Source organism: Parus major, chromosome 4 (assembly GCF_001522545.3).
Source record: "Parus major isolate Abel chromosome 4, Parus_major1.1, whole genome shotgun sequence".
NCBI classification, from domain to species: Eukaryota; Metazoa; Chordata; class Aves; order Passeriformes; family Paridae; genus Parus; species Parus major.
In genome coordinates this window covers 12958066-12965452 of record NC_031771.1, presented here as the reverse complement: position 1 = coordinate 12965452, position 7387 = coordinate 12958066, and the positions used below count along the sequence as shown (strand labels likewise).

At 38.4% G+C, this 7387-nt stretch overlaps 1 long non-coding RNA gene across 1 annotated transcript; it reads left to right on the top strand.

Moving 5' to 3' along the window:
• Nucleotides 1-13: 13 nt before the first annotated feature.
• On the top strand, nt 14-6978 carry LOC107203512. Its single transcript, XR_001521207.2, has 3 exons — nt 14-902; nt 2093-2275; nt 6758-6978. It is a non-coding gene; the product is annotated as an uncharacterized LOC107203512 (long non-coding RNA).
• The last annotated feature ends 409 nt before the right edge of the window (nt 6979-7387 follow it).

Below are 7387 nucleotides of genomic sequence, written 5' to 3'. Positions count from 1 at the left end.
TCAAGGTTCCTTCCATCTAAACCAGTCTATGATTCTCCATATTCAAGAACTATGTTAACCAGAGTATGTGAAACAATTTTTTCCACATTACTGATACATCTTTATGGTTCAATCTGTTCTATTTTCAGATTTTTTTCTGGAGGTTGCTACAAAATATAGGAGTTACTGATAAAATTTTTAAGTAAATAGTCCTCTAGAAATTTCCTTTTCATTTTTGTTTAAATGGAGGTATACCCGAAATATGCACAAAGTAGTTCCACCAAAATCAGCCCAGGCATTCCACTTATTATGGCTACACAGCTACACAAAATGATCTCTCACTAACTGCAAGAGAAAGTTCTCCTTGTCTGGTATACTTTTGATGGCACAAACATGGCAAAAGAAATTCTGCTGCTTATTGTTCAAAACATCCTTTTTGTGAAAAACAAACAAACAAACCCAAAGAAATGGAGTTGTGTCCAGCATGAAGTGAAAAAGAGGGCGTTGCCAGGGAGGGGCACACGAGAACCTATCTCTGCAGGGGCGTTTCACACAAGCCTTATCACTGGCACACATTTGAATACACCCCATTCCTGCTCTTTTGTGTGGGCTGGGGTCCCAAATCAGACAGCACAGATGTCCTACTCTGTCACATGTCCATACTGTGCTTGGGCACACTCAGGAGGGAACAGAAATCCATGGTCAATTATTTCAGTACTATTAATACCTATTCTAAAGTGGTGTCTGACAGCAAAACTTAGTGCTTTGAAATCAACTGGTTGGGGGCTCCCAACCAATGGACTGATGTCTTTCTATCACAAGTGCTATCAGCAAAAAGCATCCAGGTTGTCTCCAGCACCACTGCTTCCAGCCGTGCAGCCTGGCTCAAAGCTCACCAGCAGGAAGGCTTGTGAGACAGAAAGGTATTGCATGTGTTTGTCTGTGTGCCCATTGGATGCTTTGCTTCCTGGCAAGGACTGCTGAAGGACAGAGCAGTCCTACAGGGTTTGGACAGCTCACTGCAAACAAGGTGCTTGCACATTCTTGTTTGAGGTGGTGTGAAGTGGCCTGGCAGGAGTGGCTGCACCTACTTTCTGTCTAAATAAAGACACATATTGTTAATAACACCCTGGGCCCTGCAGTCCTTTCCCACCACATATCATATTTACCCTTGACAGTATTCTATCTGGTTTCATTTATAAGTTAAACCTCTATAGAGAGCAAAACATGCTGGTTGCTGCCGAGTTTGTTTCTAGCATATACAGAGGAGGAATGGAAAACAATTGGATATAACTAAAATTTTAAAGGCCTGAAGGATGACTTTGTGTAAGAAAAGTTTTAAGGGTTAAATACATCTAAGTTTTTACAGCTTGACTTTCAATATTAATAATGTTGAAAACCTTTTCTCCTGTTTCTTCTTCTGTTTATGAGACAGAGGTTAACACAACTTGTGGTGAAACTTTTTCAATTTTTGTTCATCCTTATGGTAAGCAAGAGTAAATCTTTTGCCCTGACCAAGATGCCTAATGTGCATCAATCCAGGGAGGTACACAACTAATACAAGTGACTATCTAAAATACTGTCCATGTTCTTTAGCCAAGCAAATCCTTTTTGTTTCAAACACGTTTCACACCATAAGTGCAGACACCAACTTCTAAAAATTTTGTAGAAACTGTAAAAATTGTCATTATTACCCCAGAAAGTACAGTAACTTTTCATTTTTAGCCTCCAGTTATTAAAAAATTATTAAAAGTACTTTCACATTTTTAAAGTGCTAAACTTTAAATTTATGCAAGATAAGTCACACTGTTAGTCTGGAAGACAAAGCAGTTGTGCTAGAGGTTCTGTAATACGAATGACAGAGGAAAGGGAAAGAGAACTGTCCACTGGTCTTGCCCATAGTAAAAAGATGAAGAGGACAATGAACAACTCAATTAGATTTTTACATGGGAGAGAGAAGAGATCTTGAGCTGTGGAACTCATGTCTTTGCATGTTGCACTGCTGTGTCTACACCAGAGTCTACACCTCTAGAAAGCAGTAAATTTGAAAATATTTGAATGCAAAGCAAGGAAAATCACCCACACCTGCCCTATGCTTTTTTTCTTTGCTAAGGCACTTCTTCCTAGTGCTGCTGGCTGCAGCATAGAGGGCTTTTCAACTTTTTGCAAGTTATCCACAAATGAAACAGCCTGCTCTACAAGGACAACTATCTAGCTGTGGTAATCATTGCAGACTGGAAATTCAGAGCTTGAAGGGGCCTGCAAAGACTTCCTCAACCTTCTTCACACTGCACAGGTAATAAGGGTTATTTGGGTAATCTGTTTTTAAAAGTAATCCCCAGTTAGCAAGGTACCAACACCACTTAGGATAGTTCACTTTTCTCTTCTTGAACTCATAAAGACTCTGCTCTCAATGATATAAGACTCATTTCCTTCAAATCAATGCAATTCCTACTCATCTTTCCTAGAGTGTAAAAAAAAGTGTGAATAAACTAAAAATGTGCTTACCTTTCAATTGAGTGTAAGGACAATCAAATCACAGGTAGGATGTGCTGATGCTCTGACTTCCACTTCTGCAGTTTCTGCTCATCAGGGCTTTCCCAATTTCCCCAGAGTTCTCCCTTTCCATTTATTCCCTGTCTCATTTCCAAACCAGAGCCACAGAACATCTCAAGTTTTGTAATACCATCTCCCCTGTTTCCCAGAAAGCTGGGACTGCCCTCTCCCCCACGCTTCCATCATTCCCATGAGGTGCTCCCCTGCTTGGCAGACAGGGAACTGCAGGGCTGTGGGCCAAAAAAGCCCAATTTGTGAGCACCTGTGTCAGCCCAGCTGCTGCTCAGGCTTCACTGACACAAGTAATTTCAAGCCCACAGGTAGTTTATCTGCTAAGTACTCAGCATCTACTCCTCTAGGACTGGCCACGCAAGGTAGAGGAAAACTTTTTCAGCAATCAAAAATGTCTTCAACAATGTAATAACCAACATGAACACCAAATAGCAAATATTAAATATTATTTCTAACACGCAGATTCTGTAGAAGCTCAGGAAAAAAATACAAACACTCTGAAAGCAAAAGCAAAGTTATTCACAAACAGGCTTACAAACGTCAGTTAAAAAGCACTGTAAACATAGTTCGTATGATTAATTCCTCACAAATATCTTTTATTCTTATTTCCTCTACGTTCAATTAACATTGTTTGTTGCCTAGGGCACTCTTGATCTTATATCTAAAAAAGCATTTAAGCACTTCCAAAATTTCTATTAAATGAAAGAGAAATAATGAAGATTCACATTAAAAAAACCACCATATATAAAGCAGATTTAGCCAAACTCTCCCACCCTAAATAATATTGCTACACATAAAATTCATATAATTACCTCATTCTTAAACTCAGAATAAATGAACAGAAATTAAAAAGATATTGTTATCTATGAAACTGATGAGCTTTCAAATATTCCTTCACATTGTATTTCACAAAAGTCATCTGAAAATATTTTTGAGTTTCATGAAGAAATTGCCTTTATTTGTAGAAAATGTCACCTGAATTTGAAAGCTGACATAGAGTTCTTTACTATTACTTGGAAAAGTAATACTGGTTTGAGAAGATTTACACAAAAACAGAACCTGTGCCTTCCTGCCAATTTACAGCTCTCAGGGTAGATTCACTGCTGTGGGGATACACACTGCATGCTTTTAAATGTATTTATCTTCACTAATAAATATAAGCTAAGGACATTCTACTGGTCTAGCCCTCCAGAGCAGGAGCTCAGTCTCAGGAATGAGGGTCACTTGCCAAAGCTCACACAGGAACATTCTGAGGGAACCATCTCAGACAATCCCCTCACCTCTCTGCTCCTCTTGCCTGTACCAAGTTCCTGCAGTGCAGCCCTTTGGGTGTGTCTTTGGGTCTCATTACCCAGCTCCTGCTCAGCCAGAGCCCCACAGCACTCACTGGCTGCTGAGGGGACCTGGCAGCAGCTGGTGCTACTCAGTCAGGGGAAGAAACAGTGGAAGAGTGACTCTTGATTATTATTAAATTAATTTTAAATTTAAGAATCAGTTAAGCCCAGAAACTGGAATTTTACTGGATGATACTGTCACTCTTCCACTATTTCTTCTGCTGAGTAGCACAAGGAGCAAGCAGGTTTGCAGTGGTCATCTTTGAATAACCCCTGGCCATGAGTGGGTTGGTGTATCAACTGTGAATTTTAAACTGAACTGTAAATAGATATCTAGATTAACAAACTAAACAATGGCTAGGAAACCCCCAGGCACTGGAATAGCACTGTTTACGCTGGTAAACTCGTTGTGGCCCAAGACAGATTTTTGGAAGCTAAAACCTTCCAGGAGCCATTTCCAATAGGAAATGCACAGGTATACAAGCACAAAAAGTGGCCATTCCAGCTAATCTCAACAGTGGTGGTGTTCCTGTGCAGGTTTAATTTATTAAAAAATAGACTAAGTGTGACATTTTCCCTAACAAGGACATTTATTACTTCAAGAATGTAACTTTTTTTGCAGATACAGCTCTTTTGAGCGTGCTGTTCAACTATCTACAATTGAGAGGGCTTTTCTTTTTTCCCAGAGGGTTATGCAGCAGCTCTCCTGCTGTCACTGCACTGCTCTCTCAAAAGGCCACTCCTTTTGGTTCTCAGGCATCGAAACGCTTCGTAAGGACACTTCAGCCTCACCGTAGGGGATAGGATTGAGTTCAATTGAACCTTCCTGTGAAAGAAACACAAATGTATTATCATCACTGCAGTGTGCACCTGAGCAAGACAAATGGAAAACCAATAATGTCAATATAATATTAGTTCTCCTCATATTTTTCCATATTATTAAATTGTTTCAGTAATAGACTATTTTTGCATCTCTGTTTCTGTAGTGTTACTGCATTTATTATAAATTACCTAGTATGTTCATTTTTATCAATATTAACTCATCACAGATAAGACTGTCTGTGATAACTTATTATAGCATAAATAATGATGAGTAATTATAGGACCTAAAATAATTCAGACAGATAAGACTAACTCAAACACTACAATTATCATTGGGGATGCAGGACCTTCTATAAAAAAGATCTGCAAACAAGAAACCATTCCTACAAAAATGTGAGCGAGTCCTACCCAAAAAGGAAGGTCAGATGAGATAAATTAAATTTTGATTATAAGCTGCCTAATTTTAAGAATGTGATCCAGTGGTAACAAAAAAACCCTTCCCAGTGGAAAAGCAACTACAGTGCAAATGAACATCAGAAAACTGAGTGACAAGTGGAAAGCTGAAACTTCATGTTCTATAATATATACATATTATACGCACAGTAACAAATATCCAAAGGAAAAAACTGGACTTACCTGTGATTTTTTCCATGCATACCAAAAAACAGAAACGATAAGAACACAGAGCAACACAAGGGCAATGCTGACTCCTGCCACTAGAAGAGCAAAAAGAAATGTAGCCATGACTCTAAGCCATTAAGACTAGGAAAAGATTAATACCTACATTTGTGGTGGGTAATTATGCAGCATAAAATAGTTATATGTGACACTAAAATATAGGTCTTGATTTTTCCTACAAACAAAAATCTCATTCAGGTCTGGGTTTGTACACAAATAAGCCAAACATGTGACAGATCATTAGAGTACTTTTCTTATTTCTGGCAGTGCAGATATGTGCTACAATTAATCACCTTTTTTTTTTTTTTTTTTTTTTTTTTTTTTTTTTTTTTGTGAGCAACAGTTACTGCTGATCACAAGATTTATATTTGTGTTACAGATTTTATTAAAAGGCCCCAAAGTAATAGTAATAAGAAAGCAAACTGCTATGGTTTAGTCTAGTTGAGTGATACTCTCATTACTCAAATCACCAGAGAAATACCATGACTTGCAATTAAGGAGTGTCTTAAATATTATTATATGAAAAAAGAGATTTTCAGGCTAATGAAAAGTCCATACATAGCTTTTGTAGTCTATAACCAATTGCAGTAAAAGAAGCTAAAAATTCAAAACTTAGGTAAAGAAAAAATTATTTAAGCAAAAGTACAATATGTTGAAGTTGTCAGCTTACCTACTAGAGTTGGCAGACTTCTTCCTGCCAAAAGGGAAATAATAAAAATTAGAAGCTTGAGAAAACTGCACTGCCACGTGTAATGAAGCTAAAATTAGCTTTCCTACCTCAGTATAAGAAGCAGAGAGAATACAAGAGGAGGAAATAGGGATGGCAGGTGAAATCCCTGACACTTCAGCTACTAACACTACCCCAGCAGCTGCTGTGGAGACCACCACCAGCACCCAAAGCCCCACAAAAGGAGGATTTGAGAAAGCAGTAGTGTTCTGAGCCTGCACTTAGGAAGTTCCATGCAGCCCATGGCTGTGGTGCCAAGAGCAGAGGTCACTCCAGAAAGCCCAGCGGGAGCAGAGTGGCATTTGAGACACACCCAGAGGCAGGTGCTACACAGAGAGGTGTCACAGGAACAATCGAGACACTTCACAGGTCTGGGGGCCCTTTTCTGCTGTTATCTTCTTCATTAGTGTTCTGTTCTTGGCACAGAATATGAAGCTAGCCACTGATCATGGAAAATGCCTGACAGCTCATATTAAAGGATATATTTCCTGTCCCTTGACATAGAATTATTTAGGCTGTGTTATTTGAGATGTTGGAAATATTCTTTGTGCTTCAGCTTACACCTCTGTAGAAACAGGTGGAAACCTGTTTAAATCAATCACAGGGTTTTATTGCTGCTAAATTGGTTTGTGCTTGCAATTCTTTTAAGGACAGACATTGGGTGGAAAACAACAGCAGAAAAGTGGAACAATGTATTCACAAGACTCCGATGTGCACACCTGAGGGAAGAACTGACTCAGGATTTGAAGGAAGCAACAACTTAAAAAACAGACCTGCAACATGATCACGGTCCTGTGTTCCAGTTGCAAGATCTAGTGAAGAATTTAGGGTATTTTCATAATCTCTCTTTGAAGGTGTAATATCACCTGTTTTGTTTTCATACGCAGAATTACAAGGATATCCTAAAATTAAAAACATTTCAATAAATTATTGCTGGAGTATGCCATACCATGTATTATTAAGGTTGTTTGAGAATTTCAGTTATAAGATTCAAGTGCTCATAACTTGGACAATCTGGCCTGCTGATTTGGAATGTTTTCCTCCATCCCTTTTTTTTGTGTGTGAACATTTTAGCTGAAATTGTTAAGATATTTATCAGAAAAAGTTTGGGAAAACTCCCCTCACTGCCATTTACTCAGCTTTAAAAAAAAATAAAAATAAATGTCACATATATTCTTCTCAGCTATTATTTCCTTGCTCCAGAGTAAGAAAATGAAATACAAAAGGGAACAGTATCAGAGCATTTACTAGATTTGGGCACTCTGTGAAAATTAGCAAA